Source organism: Neolamprologus brichardi, chromosome 16, assembly GCF_056152115.1.
Source record: "Neolamprologus brichardi isolate AB-2024 chromosome 16, ASM5615211v1, whole genome shotgun sequence".
Classification (NCBI taxonomy): Eukaryota; Metazoa; Chordata; class Actinopteri; order Cichliformes; family Cichlidae; genus Neolamprologus; species Neolamprologus brichardi.
The window spans coordinates 32,985,355-33,002,373 of NC_142119.1; the positions used below are offsets into that span (position 1 = coordinate 32,985,355).

Sequence of the window (17,019 nt, forward strand, 5' to 3'; positions counted from 1 at the left end):
GAGAGCCTGACGAGCCCAGTTGTAAGTAAGCTATTAAGACTCGACTGTACACCGTGTTCGTGTTTTCCTCCGAAACAATAAGTTCAGTTGGAGCAGCCTTTCAACGCCTCTCTCTGTCTCTTGCTAGCAAAGTTGACCCAGACAACAAAGTAAAGCTAGTTTTCAGCTACGAGCCCGACACAGAACCCACCGTATTAGTCAGAGGTCCCTTTACTACGGTTCGGAGCCGCGGACCTTCAGTAACAGTAATAAATCACAGCAATAGTACATTCATGTAGTTGTAAACAGCATGATAATATATTAAGTAATCCAAAGTATTCAGAATACGTTACTCTCATTGAGTAACGTAACGGAATACGTTACAGAATACATTTTGGGGCATGTAATCTGTAATCTGTAGTGGAATACATTTTAAAAGTAACCTTCCCAACACTACCATCAAAAATACAAAAATGTTCTACTTTTCGCCTGTTGTAGTTTTTAGTTGTTTGGAAAGCATCCCTCAGTGACACTGAGGGAGATGTTAATGCTATAAACACATTGATTTTACAAACAGCAGCATGCTTCCAGCTATGAAGAACAGTTTGGGGAACCTTTCCTATTTGAATGCACACAGAACAATCAAATGTTACACCCACTCGGTGTCTCACTCATATTGATTAAAACACCTCGATCAGAAGTAAGGCCAACCTCAAAAACTCTGAAAAGTTTCAGTCATCCAAGAGCATACTGGCTGCTGAACACCCAGCTCAGCCCCGTCTCACATATTCACACGTAAAGATTTGACTTCAAAGCATCCAACATCACATCATTAGGATTAAGTGGACAGCAAGCTCCTGTAGGCCTCGTCACCTGACAGCTCATCACGGCTGAACGGAAGAAAATCCCAGCAACCATCCAGGTCCTAAGATCATGTGATAAGACTGTGAAATCAGGAGGTTGATGTATTTTTTCTCTCTCCATTTTGGCCCTAATTTTTGCACGTCTACAAACCTTTGAGTGTAGAAAGCAACCTTTCTGAGTCACAAGACTCACGGGTTGAATAATAGGGTCACCTGATGTCTGGTTCATCCGTGCCAGGGTTAATTCTAATTCTCCATACATTACCATAAGAGTTTTTGCTCTCACATTATGAGTTGGGACTGTGTTTTAGTGCTGCAGGCTGAAAACCGCGTTAGCTTAATGCACATAATACATTAGGCTGATGGGGACATTTCGCTCAGTTTTCTGTTCATAATTTACATAGTGGAGGGGATAAAAGCGTCTGAGCTGCACCAGCTTCAGCAGTAGAAAAAGCCAACTGATTGCCATGGTACGGCTTGTGCCATCTATGTTTTAATTTGCTGTGATGCAGCTGAATACTGCAGAGAATCTAGTTTTAGTTCTGTGTAAGACTTCTAGCAGCATGTCCTCCCCAAAGGTGCGTTTTTCTCCGGATTCGTGTGGTGCTGCAATGCTGCAATTCCCCTCTCCCTTCTCCTTTTGTTTCCTCCTCCTCATCGCCCACACTCTTTCTTTCTTTCCTTCTTTCTTCCTCAGTCGGGGTGATACTCACTGCTGCTCTGCTCAGCTCTGCTCACTTTTTCCCTTGATGGCATCTGACCAACAGGGAAAAGCCAGAGAGTTATTCTTTCTATTTCGTCTAAAAATTGGACTCCTTTGGCTTAATAAATAATTCCTCACCCCACTTCTTCGGTTCTTTATTCTCAAGGCTCTATGCTGCAAAAGTTTAGTAAATATGGCTGTGAATGGCAGGTGCAAATGGCTTTCCTCTCCTTTCAGTGCCACATATAGAGCCTCCTAAGAGAGAAGTAACCACTTCAGGTCTGTATGATATAATAAGTTCTGTCTTCCCGTGTTTTTGAGTACAGCTGCTCTCCACCCACAAAGTTGGGGGGTGGAGTGGGGTGGGGGGCATAGCTAGATTTTTTTTTTTTGCTGCATATTTTAATGATGCAGCTCTTGTCAGAGTTTTTCCTCTGTTGAGCTGTAAGGTGGAGAAAAAGTTAGAAAACAGATATCAAGTGTTTTGGATAATGAGGGACAAAGGGTTTCGGTTCATGCTTTTGGGGATATTCTCACCAAGGTTCATTAGAAAATTCAGGTTTCGGGATTAGAGAGGGGGAGAACATGCTGTACAGTGTGAGGCGGTCAACGCTGACTCCCCTTTGACTGCACATAAAAGACAGTTTAGCAAGGAAGCATTTTGTATCTTTAGGTATTTCTGATTCAAATCATCATCAGTATGTATGAAGGAGGTCAGGAGTGAAGTATGACACGGAGTGCCTGCAACGGTCTTTGAAACACGGTGGAGGAACTGTCATAGTTTGAGGCTGAATTTCAGCAGGTGGTGGAATTTTGTCACCCATCCATCCATTCTCGTCCACTTTTCAGGGTCAGGGGTGTGGGCTGGAGTCCATCTGTCTTAGGGCGAGAGCCAGGATACACCCTAAATAGGCCGCCAGTCTGTCACAGGGCTAACACATTGAAACAAACAACCATTCACACTCAGAGGGGCGATCGTGGCTCAAGAGTTGGGTGTTCATCTTGTAATCGGAAGGTTGCCGGTTCGAGCCCCGACTCGGACAGTCTCGGTCGTTGTGTCCTTGGGCAAGACACTTCACCTACCGCCTACTGGTGTTGGCCAGAGGGGCCGATGGCGCGATATGGCAGCCTCGCCTCTGTCAGTCTGCCCCAGGGCAGCTGTGGCTACAACTGTAGCTGCCTCCACCAGTGTGTGAATGTGAGAGTGAATGAATAGTGGTATTGTAAAGCGCTTTGAGGGGTCCGGAAAAGCGCTATATAATTGCAATCCATTATTATTATTATTAGATTCACACCTGGGGAATTTTAGAATCACCAATTAACCTAACACCACTAACTGCATCTCTTTGGAGTGTGGGAGGTAGCCAAGTACCCACGCAATAATGGGAAAACCAGAGGTAGCCAACATCCAAAGAAGAGCTTTGAATGTCCTTTAAGAAGCCTGGAGAACTTTTCCTGAATATTACTTAAAGAAATGACAAGAACATTGTGCTGTGAGTTCAGGCTGTGTTGAAGAATGAAGGTGGTCATACTAAATACTGAATATTGGAATCTTCAAATAAATAAATAACCAAGTCTTGAATTGCTTGGCCCAGCCTGAAGTCAGTTCTAACTCGTGGAATCTTTCGGTATTTAAAAATGATTTTAACAAGCCCTGTGAGAGTAGGCCATGCTTTTCTAACATACATCACTGCTGTGTTGTTAGGGAGAGATGACAGTAAATATTCTCTGTTTCTTTCTGTAGCACAGACGGTGCTTCCCAGTAAGCACACTCAACAGACAAAAGTTTGATTGTTGGCCTTTGGGAGAATTGTTTCATCACGATGGTATAATCTGCCACTGACGATGTTTGTCATGTCAATGAGAGAACGATTCAAAGGTTTTGTTTTAATGTCAAAAACACTAAACGTAGAAAACAGGAAGATGTACAGTAGTGTTAGCACAAGATATAAACAATATAAATTATGAAATAGAGCAGCTTGTACACAATAAACAAAGGAGTAAAGGGCCAACAGCAGCAGCAGCAACCAGCTAAAAGCTATATATATATCATGAATCTTACCTTTTTTCTACCTTTCTGTGGAAAGAGTAAAAAGATACCAAGAGACTGAGGCTCGATTAGCAAATGCGAAACCTGAGGAAAAAAGGAAATGGCAAATGAAACTTTGCTAGATTAATGACTGAACAAGAAAAAAATAACAGTCAGAAATGAAAACAGCTTAATAATAAACTGAGCCATTGAACATACAGGTCAACGTTATAAATGGGGCGTGGCTTTATAATGACACAATGAGGCACAAGCACAGCCGAGCTGCCTGCTGTCAGAGCACACATGCCTCTGTCTCCTCGTCTGGAGTGGTGCTGTATATGAAACTGTGTTAGATTAGGTGTTTGTAATTGGTTTACAAAGCCCGCTGTAATACGCCTTCACCGGCTCTCTTTGAAATCAAGTTCCTGCTTCATAATAAATGTATCCGCAGTATATTCGATTCTGTTCATCTGCGTCTCCTGCACGAGAGCAACACTGGTCTCATCATCATTTTCGCAACAATCTTCTGATTTGAATGACGGCGTGATGCCAAAACAAGCAATATAACCGTCACAGCTTGATTCACATATTTTGACATTCCTTTTATTGAGCTGAGTCCAATTCAAACTAGGAAGAAGAAGGCGAGGAAACAGGCAAAAACACAATCCTCTCAGATGAAATCACCAGAATTGTTATTCTCAGTGAGGGCCTGTCACTCGTTGTTAGAAGCTAATTAAAAAAAAAAGCTCATAAATATGCTCGAAAACGGGACAGATGCTCTGTTAGGTGGAAAAACATGATTCTTTTATTTTACCGAAAGGGGAAATAAAGAATGAACGAGAGGATAAAAGACAAAATATAAGGTTTGTTATACCACACACCAACTTGGAGTGTAACTGACTGTGTGAGTGCACTCCCCGTCCTGCGCGATTGTTGTGTTTTACCTCGGATGTTTTAATAACCAAAGAGTTTTCTCCAGGAAACGTGAGGATTAGAGTATTTTTAACAACATCACTTCATTGATGTTCAGCTCAGTTTTGTCTCCCATTCTCCTCCACCTTGTGGACACACCTGTCTGTTCCATTGTGCTGAAGAAAACGCACTTTGAATGTTGGCACCAACGTCAGCCATTCATTTAGAACCACAATAAAGAGTCACATCGTGTTTGCTCTTTGTGTACTCAGAGGCAGGGTGAGCTAGACCCACTACTGCAACTACTTCTTCTTCACGTCACTCTCACCTCTCACGTGCATCGCATGCTTTGCATGCTTGTGCGGTCACACGGATCCAGATCTCGTTCTGCAGGCTCGGTGAGACCGCTGAGGCCATTTGGCTGCTGCACAGTTCGGACGTGCGGATCAATAATCAGCTCGATAAGTATCATTTCGGAGCGAAGCTGAGGTCGCTGCTTTCGCCTGCCTGCTGACAATTCTTTCCCCCCCTGCTGCGAACTCCGCTCTGCGCCATCACAACAAAATTTCTTTGGAATGACTCGAGTTCGCTTAGAGAAACAGAAATTTGAGCGGCCTCTCCCACAAAACGAGCGGCGTGGCAAACAGAAGCAGAAAAAGGAGGTGGGGAGGAGAGCACATGTTAGTGCACGCATTTAGAAACTGTGCCATCACGCACAAACAGCTTGGAGAGTGAACGTATTTACTCGAGTGGGAGACTAATCAGCAGACCTGGGATCACGGTTAAGACGGGCATTTATCCCAAAGCAAACACCTGGTCCAGAGGAGCACACGCACTCACTGAAGTCGTTCACTCAGACACCGCGCAGCATTTCTTTGTTGCATCCTGAGCCATCACTCAATTCCAAATGTGCCTCTGTGGCTTAAATGTTATTCATGTGTTTAATTAAACCCAGCATTGTAAAATTATCATAACAATTATTTAGTCCTGTGAGGACTACAACTGTATAAGGCCAATAAATGTGGAGGAAATATTTAAATAAAATTACGCTTCTGATTTTAAAAAAGAAAAGAAGAGACCCCAGCAGGGTTTTTTTGGTCGTGGATGCAACCAGAAAGTTTGAGAATCCCCGTGGCTCACCTGGCTGGACATGGGACCAGTGTCTCAAAGGCCGAGAGGGTCTGTGTTCACGTCTAACCCAGGTTGTTTTCCTATATGTCATTCCCCTTTACTCCTCCCCCTAACTTCCAGTCTACACTCTTCACTGCTGGTAAAATAGTTTTTAAAATTGTGGAAAAGTCTTTTAACTCCTTCCCTCATAAAGACAACAGTTTCGGACCTCCCCTGTACCTTTGATGATGAGCTCAGATGCCACTTTACATGCAAATAAAGACATAGTTTGACCATTTGTTATGGCCCGTCTAGGCGCGGCCAGACCACAACATAAAGGGTGATCCATCCCCGTCCAACCCCAAGCAGCACGTCACACACTTAATATTTTGTGACAGTGATTTATTTACAATAAGTGCAGTTAAACCAAGGAAGGGAGCATATCGTAACTTCAGGGTGAACCCAAGGCCAAAACAACAAACAAAAGGTAGCCTATCTCAGGAATAAACACAACTTACCTACTCAAAAGAACTAAACCAAACCTCCCTGCCTAACAAAAACAGGAGAAAACTGATCAAACAAAAAGGCGGTCCACCCCTACATGCTCTTACATTAAGTAACATAGCAACATAGTGACACAGTGAACGGTCTGCCGGTTGGGTTGGGCCGAGGATGAATGAAGTGGCAGTCCCCGGCGGTCTCTTCTTATCCGCTGCCTCCCAGTCCTCAGCCAATCGGTGCGAGCCATCCACCCTGGACGCACCAATCCCGGAGGAGCACTCAAATTTACACATTAGAATAGCCTTTGTGTTTTTCCATGAGTAGCTGCACAGCTCATTCATTTCTATTCTATAAGCAGACCTGAAATATGAGAGAAACCACTCAGTTCAGAACAGAGCTCCAAGAGTTACACCTAGTAGGCTTGCAAGGGGGTAACGAGAGAAAGAAATATTTAAAAACACAAGCAGTGACAACAAAAGAGCATTTTTTTAAAAAGTATTTCTATTAGTTGCACTGACCTTAACTCTGACACAGCTGGACTGGAGTCTTCTGAGGGGGCGGTGCGCGCTACGCTAAAATAATTAGCGCAAATTGGCTCAGCTGTATCCAAAGCACTGGAAGATCAATACATCCTGCTAGGCTTAATAAAAGCTGGAAAAGGAGCTTCATCACAACACAGAATTGGCTAAATAACCAATACAAGACTCCAATCAGCTAAAGCACTATCAGACAGAGACTCTCTAGTAGTGGTCTAAGAAGATGAGCGGCTTCTGTAAAGCACTTGTAAAGAGAGGAAAATGAGGCAAAATACTTGGTGCGGGTGAAATTTTAACAGTATTTCACAGCGGATGATGATATGCGGCAAGAGAAATTCGACAGAGGATGTGATCGCAGTCGATCAAACCAAAAGCGAAACATGATGGCGGGAATATGCAAATGTGGTTGTAGGGCCGTCACAATATATTACGTCTAATATCTGATTATCGTGGCCCAAGGAGGTCAAGGAGAAGCAGCACTCCATCAGCGATGCACGGCATTCTCGTCTTTGCATCTTTGTGCAGAAGGAATCGTGCGGCAGCAGGATAATGAGCCCAAACTCACCACACCAAAAAACTACTTAAAGACCAAAGAAAACCGGGGAGTGCTGATTGTCACCTGACCTCAGCCCGATTGAATATTTATGGAGGAACTTGAAGACTGAGAAGGGCCAGCTTGAGAGCTTACTGTCATTAAAGGGGTTACGTAAAGACGATAAGATATTTATGCCTCCCCCTTCTCCTCAAATTGTAAGGCTGACATCATGCGAGCGCAAAAATGGAGAGATCTTCACGAGTAAGCCGTGGAGTCGGTTGTATGGACGGGAAAACAAGTGCAAATTATATTCAAATAGAAACAAGTAGATTTTTAAAAAAAAAATAAAGAAAAAGACGATTTTAAAAAATGTTGATTTTAAAAAATGCTGTTTTTAAAAAAAAAAATGATGTTTTTTTTTTAAAAATGCTGTTTTTTAAAAAAAAATGCTGTTTTTAAAAAATGCTGTTTTTTTAAAAAAATGCTGTTTTTTTTTAAAAAATGCTGTTTTTTTTAAAAAAAATGCTGTTTTTAAAAAATGCTGTTTTTTAAAAATGCTGTTTTTTTTTAAAAAAATGCTGTTTTTAAAAAATGCTGTTTTTTTTTAAAAAAATGCTGTTTTTTTAAAAAAAAATGCTGTTTTTTAAAAAAAAAAAATGCTGTTTTTAAAAAATGCTGTTTTTTAAAAAATGCTGTTTTTAAAAAATGCTGTTTTTTTAAAAAAAAAATGCTTTTTTAAAAAAAAATGCTGTTTTTTTAAAAAAAAAAAATGCTGTTTTTAAAAAATGCTTTTTTAAAAAATGCTGTTTTTTTTTTTTTTTTAAAAAAATGCTGTTTTTAAAAAATGCTGTTTTTTTTTAAAAAAAATGCTTTTTTAAAAAAAAATACTGTTTTTTTTAAAAAAAATGCTGTTTTTAAAAAATGCTTTTTTAAAAAATGCTGTTTTTTAAAAAAAAAATGCTGTTTTTTAAAAAAAAAATGCTGTTTTTTTTTAAAAAAAAATGCTGTTTTTTTTTAAAAAAAAAAATGCTGTTTAAAAAAAAAATAATAAAAAAATGCTGTTTTAAAAAATGCTGTTTTAAAAGATGCTGCTACGGTTAAACTGATCCCATATGAGTGACCATTAGAATTATTACAGCAGTCTAAAATGATGGCATCAATTTACAGGATTAGTGGAAGTCCTGTCAACAAAGCAAATGCATGTAAGTGTAAATGCTGCCCTGTTAGCAGCTACTATTTAATTGGCTTTAACTTGAGACTATAAGCTTGTTAGCCCAGGGTCTCCTCTTTATGTAACCTTCAACCTAAGTTGAATGGCCATTATTAAAGCAGATTAATCACCTTTCGAAACCTGTGGAAACACTATCATTAGCTGCATTTAGTTGAGCTGGTGAGCCATACACAATGGCAGGAGCTGCCATCGATAAATCGTAAATACAGCTGTAGATGTTAACTGCAGCAGCGAGCTTGTCAAAGTGATGGAAAGGGGAAGATTTTGGGGTAATTTTTTAATAATAAATAATAAAATCGTAGCAGTAATAATGTCACCTTCTCTCTCTCTTTTTTCTAATGATGAAAGCTTGTTGCAGAGACATCATTAACATTCAGTGTTTGGACTCTGCGGCGGAAGAGCACTCTGCACGTGGTGATGTCACATCTCTGGGGATTGTTGAATTTAAATAGCATAGTTAGCTCCCCATCATTTCTCTAAGCCGTTTGGTCAGCTGTGCAGCTTTAAAACTAACACTGATGTATTAGCAGCCCGAGGCGTCTTTAATGGAGGTGCCACTTAATTACTACAGAGACCCACTTGAGCTTACTGAGCAATCAGAAACACATACGCATTGCTCAAAATCCGAAATTGCTTTTTCACCAAGACGTCGAGTGCAGGAACACATTTTTACATGCAAGTACATACACGGCACGGAGGCCCGGATCAGGACGGCCACCCTTAGTTTTATTCCCCCCTCTGGTCTTTACGTTTAGTCCTCAATTCATTTGCCGCTGTAACCTTTTGTCGCCACTCTCGCGGTAACGGAGGCGACCACTCTGCTCGCCTAGCGCCGTTGTCTCTGAGAGCAGGGAGGGTGAGGTCAGAGGTCAAGACGTATATAAACAGGTGTCAGATGCGATGATGGAAAGCCGAGGATATGTGAAACTGGGCTGGAAACTCAGCCAGCGGGGCTGCGAGAACACAGGAGGGCGGTGCATAATAACGAGGGTAATAGATGACTTTGCTCGTCAGTGTGATGCCATGGTTTCAGGTTGTGCAAATTAAACCGTCTTGTATGTAAGGCTCGACCTTTCGGATAGCAGCTCTGTGTGCGTGTGGTAGATTATTAGCCTTACTGCCTCTGTCTCCCTTCCTTCTCTCATTCTCTTCCCTCCGTGTCCTGTTGATTAGGTTTATTATTTTATTTACATATAAAAATTAATTAATTTTGTGTTTATTTATCACTTTTAGTTGAGTTATTAGTGGGAAAGATTCCTTCATGTTGTTCCGATAGTAAAAACCTCTGAGACAAATCAGTCATTTAAGTAATTAAGCCTTGTTTTTGGAAATTCTATTAATTTTGATACAAAGAAGAGAAGACATACACTCACTGGACACTTTATTAGGTACACTTTGCTACTACTGGGTTTGTAACCTCACTGTAAACAACCCTGTTTATGATGATCTGAGCTTTGTAGTTCTTTGACTTACTGCTTCCTTCCTATCAGCTCAAAGCAGTCTGGCCATTGTCTTATGACCTCTGGCATCAACAAGGCATTTTCACCCAGAGAAACAGAGATAGAGATGAGCTTGCAAAGAAAAGCGTCTGGACTTCTTTAAGTTGCTTGAAGACGTTTCACCTTCATCCGAGAAGCTTCTTCAGTTCTAAGGTCAAATGGTGGAGAGTCCCAGATATAAACCTAGTGGGAGTTTCCCCCCACAGAGGGACAAAAGGACCCCCTGATGATCCTCTAATCGCCTGAGCCAAGGTGTGAAACTGGGTGTGGGTCCCAATCAGCCAGAGTTTCGGGTGAGCTCTTTGTGAAACCTGGCCCCACCTTATCATGCGAATTCCTGAGGTCAGAAGGCCCAGGATGTGAGTGGGCGTTAAGGCGTCTGGGAAGGGATCTCAAAACTGGATTATAGATGGCAGACAGTTGGTGTCGTAAACCACCGCCTCTGTTCAAAGATGGTTGCTCACAGTGGACATAGATGGCGACCATCTTTGAACAGAGGCGGTGGTTTACGACACCAACTCTCTACCATCTATAATCCAGTTTTGAGATCCCTCCCCAGACGCCTTAACGCCCACTCACATCCTGGGCCATCTGACCTCAGGAATTCGCATGATAAGGTGGGGCCAGGTTTCACAGTGAACTCACCCGAAACTCTGGCTGATTGGGACCCACACCCAGTTTCACACCTTGGCTCAGGCGATTAGAGGATCATCAGGGGGTCCTTTTGTCCCTCTGTGGGGGGACACTCCCACCAGGTTTATATCTGGGACTCTCCACCATTTGACCTTAGAACTGAAGAAGCTTCTCGGATGAGAGGTGAAACGTCTTCAAGCAACTTAAAGAAGTCCAGACGCTTTTCTTTGCAAGCTCCTTTGACTACGATGACCTGGATGACTGAGAACCTTCACAGACAGAGATAGAGATGGTTGTGTGGGACAAGTCACAGTAGATCAGCAGTTTCTGAAATACTTAGAGCACACAGTCATTTAAATCACCTTTCTTCCCCATTCTGATGCTCACCACATCTATGTAAATGCCTACCATACCGCCATGTGATTGGCTGATTATATATTTCCGTTAAAGTTAAAGGTTGCTTCCTTTTTTGCTCTGTTAAGCGAATAGGCAGACAACAACAGTGTATTTCAACCAGTCTGTTAGTTGATGACCACATTAGTGTGAAGTTTAATGACACACAGCTGAAGTGATGCTTTTGAAAAATGTGCATTTTTTCCCCACACAGCTAATCATAATTGAGGCGCGTCATCCTGCTGTGTCGACACATTATTATTTGCTGATGTAAACAAAACAAGCCGAGCAAACCCAAACACCATACAACTCTCTAACTAAATTGCAATCTATGGTTTGTCTCTGTGTGAGGTCAGGTTAAAACAATCTGTCTACACTTTTGTTACCATTCGAAATGAACATTATGCCTTTAAAATCAGATTTTTTAAATATTTTCATAAGCTGGCATGGTTTATGGCTCCTGCCTTGCCCACGAGCACTGCTGCAGCCCGAGTCACCCTGGGAATGCCAGTCGCACGCCACCTCTGCTTGTGTTGTGCCGTCAAGAATAGCACGCACTTCGGTAGAGAGCGGCAGCGAAATGACATGACTCACAAAAGTCACCGACGCTCAGTTAATTATGCGAGATTCATGATCTTTTGAGTGCACAGCCGGCGACTGAACAACACGCCAATTTGCATATTTTTCTGGAAATTTCCAACATTTCACAGACGCATAACTAATGTGACAGAACTCTGAAGGCTGCACTTGAGTGTGCACGATCAGCTGTTAAAAACTGAGACACAGCGCTGCCGGGAGATCGACACGTATAGATCAAACACTTCGCTACCTGCTCCGTCGCTCACAAACATTACAACAAACTTTAAGTAAGATAAGATAAGATAACTCTTTATTGTCATTGCACAGTCATACATAGTACAGTAGTACAATGAAATTGGAAAACTGTCCTACGTTGGTACATATAACACAACACGACACGATATGACACATTACAACGCAACACAAACAACACAACACAGTATATTAACTTAATGAGCGTATTTGTATTGCACACTGTTATTACTGCACATTAATTATTATTGCACCTTGTTATAAATATAAATATTATTATTGTTATTGTTTTAAACATTGTTACCTCCCCCCTAAAGAAGTCCAGGGAGGTAGCCAGTCAGGTCAGCTGTTTGCATTGATCAGGGCTGTTGCCCTGTTGTAAAAGCTGTCCTTGAGTCTATTTGTTCGGGACCTCAGCAGAGTGAACCTCCTGCCAGACGGCAGCAGCTTAAACACCCGGTGTCCTGGGTGTGTGCAGTCCTGTAGGATGCTGCGTGCCCTCCTGAGACAGCGAGTGCTGTACGGGTCCTTCAGGGAGGGAAGAGGATGTCCAATGATTTTTTGGGCCATATTGATGACCCTCTGGAGTGCCTTTCTGTGTGCTGTGGTGCAGCTGGAGAACCACACACCGATGCAATATGTCAGCACACTTTCAATGGAGCAGCGGTAGAAGACGGATGATCTGATATCGTCGTGTTGGTGTTGTTCCCAGATCATCATGAAAATGTTGTTCCAGGTTCAACATTGCAAGTGACCAGTCAGAATGTTGTGACGTTATTCTTTTGCGCACCAACCCATTCGTGCATTTATGAAATTCCAATGTTGCAAGGACAATATCAGTTCTGCTTAGCGTTTATTAAAGGGTTAGGGTCCGTTGATCGGCGGAGAAAGGCGGTTTCTCGCAGCTTAAGTACAGTTTTTTGTTTTACGCCGGTTTTTCCCGAAGTCGCAAAAGTATGACATCACAACATTCTGATTGGTCACTTGCAATGTTGATCCTGGAACAACCTTTAGTATGATGATCTGGGAACAACACCAACACGAGGATATCAGATCGTGCGTAGAAGACGGTCAGCAGCTCCTTCTTCAGGTCCATTTTTCTGAGGATTCTCAGAAAGTGGAGACGCTGTTGGGCCTTCTTTAAGACCGCAGAGGTGTTAGAGCTCCATTGGAGGTCTGTGTCTATGTGCATACCCAGAAACTTGAAACTGGAGACCCTTTCCACGCACTCCCCGTTGATGCTGACAGGCTGCAGTTTGAAGTCAGTTTGAATTAGAAAAAAAAAATTAAAGGGCTGGCGTCAGTTTTCAAACCGTTTTTAGGGGGAAAAAGTTGCAAGTTTGGTAAAAAGCACATTAATTGGTGGTAACGTCTAAAGATGTGACAGTGGCTTTAAAGGTTTCTATGATTGTATAACAGAGTAATGAGAGCCTTTGAAGTGCCACTTTTCCCAGCTCATATCACGTAGCGTGTCCTCGATGCAGTAACTGCCGGGATCTGCTGTGTTTGATTTGAACTTCATGAAAAAAAAGTTTGTTTAGCAACAGCAACCTAGTGATCTCAACTGGAAAGCTGCAGGCAGTAATTTGCTCCTAATTAGACACGTTTCCTTTAGTGCCTAAAGGGTGAATGTTGAACTGCACAAGTACAATGTGTGAATAAGCGTTTGTGCCCCTGTGCATTTCTGTGTGAGATAAACATCGGGAGCTGTTGAGCCGTGAACTCCTGCCGCTCTGTAACTTGCCTCTTCACCCGCTTCCCGCTAAGTCTTCATTAAACTGCCTGATTCAGTTACCAGTAACTGGAGCTTAATTAGGAGAATTTGATTTTCGCTGCTGGGTCTTGTGGAGAATGTTGATAATCACTTCTTATGGACGGAAAATGAGTGAGATGCTCTGCCGTGGGCTGCAAAAGTTTCAGCAGACTTGTGCCTCCAGTCGGCTTTGATTCGTGCTGTTTTTGAAAGCTTTACCAGTTCATCACATAAGTTCACAGGATGACCACCAAGAAGAAAGAAGACTTTCAAGGATTCAAGATAAGATTCAAAATAAGATGGACAGCATCTGTTGTAATTGCTCTGTATGTATGTCTCTGTGTTTGTGCTGTGGGTATAAAACATCTAAACATTAGAGGTGAGTATCCATAGTGTCGATACCAACATTGATATTGGTATCAGGCCGATACTAGTGTGATGGGATTGATACTTTGTGTCTATCCCCTAAGTTCAGCACTAGCAGCACTGAACTGTGTTAACCCTTTAAAACCGGTCAGAGCAGGCACGCTCCGTTTTGCGTAACTATTTTTAAATCCCGGTATCTGCAACCACGTGAGCTAGCGCAATAATTTTTTTTGCATATGTAACCGGAGGAGTTGTACTTACATCTTATGCCATCAGCTTGTCCTCGGTCACAGTTTCCTTCCACATATAGCTTTGCAAAAACTGCATAAAAAGCGCTTGCAGCAACAAAAACATAATATTCCAGAAACACGCTTTGCCGATCCGATCAGCTGTTCATAACACTTCCTACGTCCATCAGCGCGAACTATCGCATGTCCGCCATGACCTGCCCGAAACCGGAAGTGACGTCATTTTCGCGGAAATGTAGTTTTTTTTACCATCAAGGCCTCATGAGCCTATACTGGTGTTTTTAAAAGTTCTGTTTGACTTTATGACTTTCTGTGTGGTTTCTGGGATGCTTAGGACTCATATTGCACTGCTGGAAATAGTTTATTTTGATGCATATGCTGCTTTTTTGCAAATTTGCATTATAATATTTATTTTCGTTTTTCCTGCAGTATATAAAAATTGGTGTATTTCAAAAATAAAAGTATGAAGACACTCAAAATAAATTTCCTGTGGTGGGAAACTATTTTGTGCAACTTTTTTGTATTTACAGTTTTGAGGGATAAGCCTCTTAAATTTCTCTAACTAGAAATATATGTTAAAAAAACAAAAACGATTTTCAATTTTTTTGTAGTTTATTGCACTTTTTTGCAATTTATGTAATTACTATGCACTTAATGCAGACATATTATTAAACTTTAGGCTTTAATGGTTGTATTGATGTATAGCAACTTGAAATGCTCCCAAAGATGGCTCCACAGCATGTAAAAATATAATATAAGCTCTGGCGGACTTGGTTCTATGGTAGGTCTTAAAGGGTTAAACAACTTTTTGCAAATGAAAAACTCTTGCTCAAACATGCACTATGAAAAATGTCTGAACCTTTTTGTGTCGACTATCAGGTTTAATTTGATTTATAGCCTATAGCACATCTAAACAACCAATCTGACCCACAGTGATTTAGAGGAAGGCACATTTACCTTCCAGGTCTCCAACAAACACAGTTTCAAACTGCATGAAAAACGGTGTGTTTTGTTGTGTTAACTCATTATTGTGGAAAGTAAAAAATCGCAGTGATTTAGTGGTCATTAAAATGCACAAATTAATGATGATTCAGCTCATAAATCATCACACTGTTCTCTGCACTGCATAAGCTTTATAGGTGAAAAGTCTCGGCATTAATATCAGCAGTACTGGCCCTGTATTCATTTGGCATTGAATATATACCAAAATTTGCAGTTTATTACTAAAAATACTTTCAGGAGTCCATCCATCCATTTTCCTCTGCTTAGCCAATTCAGGGTCCAAGCTGCCATAGGCTGAGAGCTTTTCCAATCTGATGTAGGGCTAACACCGATACACAATCATTTACATCTATGGGTAGTTTAGAAGCACCAGTTAATCTTACCCCACTAACTGTATGTCTTTGGACTTTGGACAGCAGCCCTAACCACCACGCTGTCCTGCTTCTGCACTCATTTTTTATTATAATACATTTCATGAATTGCTGCTGGTAGATACATCATGCATTTCAGTGTACATTCAATCCAACAGTGATAATAAGAAAATGTGATGTTTGCGATATTTCAGTTGGTGACGAGTTTCTCCGCGTCTCTCCGTGTGTTCTGTCGAAACATTTCAGAACAAAAGAAAAAAAAAACTGTTGCAATTTTTCAGTCTTGATGTTTTCTCACTGAGAGTGACGTCTTTATTTCTGCTCTCAACAAAACTCTTGCTGGTTCTCTGTTTTTTTTTTTCACCTGATGTGCAGAAACGCCTCACGAGCACCACGATTGGTGAATCTGAAGTGTCCCACGCTAAGATGAAGGTGCTCACACAGAGGTCTGGAGCCAAACGTTGGCCCTGATGTTACCTATTGTTATCTGTCTTGCTTAAATCTCGGCTTTGCTGCTTGATTTGCACCGAGCCCAGTATCACGATCATGCCACTTGTGGTCAATAAAGCCATACTGAATCTGAGCAGGGTCATGCAATCCCAGACCCTGTCTGCACGACTTTCTTGTGTAGATGCGGGACATTGAAGTGTGTGTGTGAGAGAAAGTGAATAAGACTTTAGGTCACAGACTAAGCAGTTTATGAGAATTCTTCCTCCTCACTTGTTGCAGTGAATAAAGCCTGATCCCACACTGACAGTGGAGATTATGGGGAGTTCTGTGTGTGTGAGCGGACACTTCCTGCTGCTCAGCCCTAAATTCTCGGCTTAGCTCCATGGAAAATCCTCTTTACTGTATTTTTCTACCTGTCTTTCTCACTCTTAAGTGTCTCAGCATCAAGCTGGAGAATGCGGTCGAGGAACTGGGTGCTTAATTAGCTGACTAAGAGTTTGATATGCACTTCATATTTATTGTTACTATAAAACAAACATTTTATTCTTTGGTTCCAACCTAAATGCCCTTTTAGTTAATTTCTGCATTTATGTAATAACATCCTATAAGATGTACAGTTAATAAATCATCATCAGTGAACTTTATCGTTCCTCTTTGATTCATTTTTGCTCCTCTGTGTTGAAGTGAAAGAAACAGCAGCCATATCACGGCAGCTGACGACACAAGAGGGATCGCGAGTCTGAGCTGCTCCTTCAGGTTGCCTTAGAAACCAAACCAGGGCTATTTGTTCCAATTTGCTCTGTGGCACCGAGATCAAAAAGCTTGGAGCCAAATGTGCTCTCTGTATATTAGCATCTGCGTTTGGTTCGACACAGTTTAGGCGTCTGTGTGCCGCATTTACATCTGCGTGTTCGTTTACAGTTGAGCCGCACATTGGTTGTGTTGTTTGTGCGAGTCAAGTCAGGTTTAGGGCTTTATGTGCTTGAACTATACTGAACTTGGTGGTTTGTTATTGTCCGGTTAGGCCATCAGTTGTTACAAAGGCCTCTCGCAGGTCCCTCTTTCCCTTCAGCC

The 17,019-nt window shown here is 41.7% G+C and overlaps 1 protein-coding gene across 4 annotated transcripts in view; it reads left to right on the forward strand.

The window, feature by feature from the left end:
* sema5ba (sema domain, seven thrombospondin repeats (type 1 and type 1-like), transmembrane domain (TM) and short cytoplasmic domain, (semaphorin) 5Ba) overlaps positions 1-17,019 on the forward strand; it is a 222,775-nt gene that overhangs the window by 25,554 nt on the left and 180,202 nt on the right. The window lies entirely within an intron of this gene.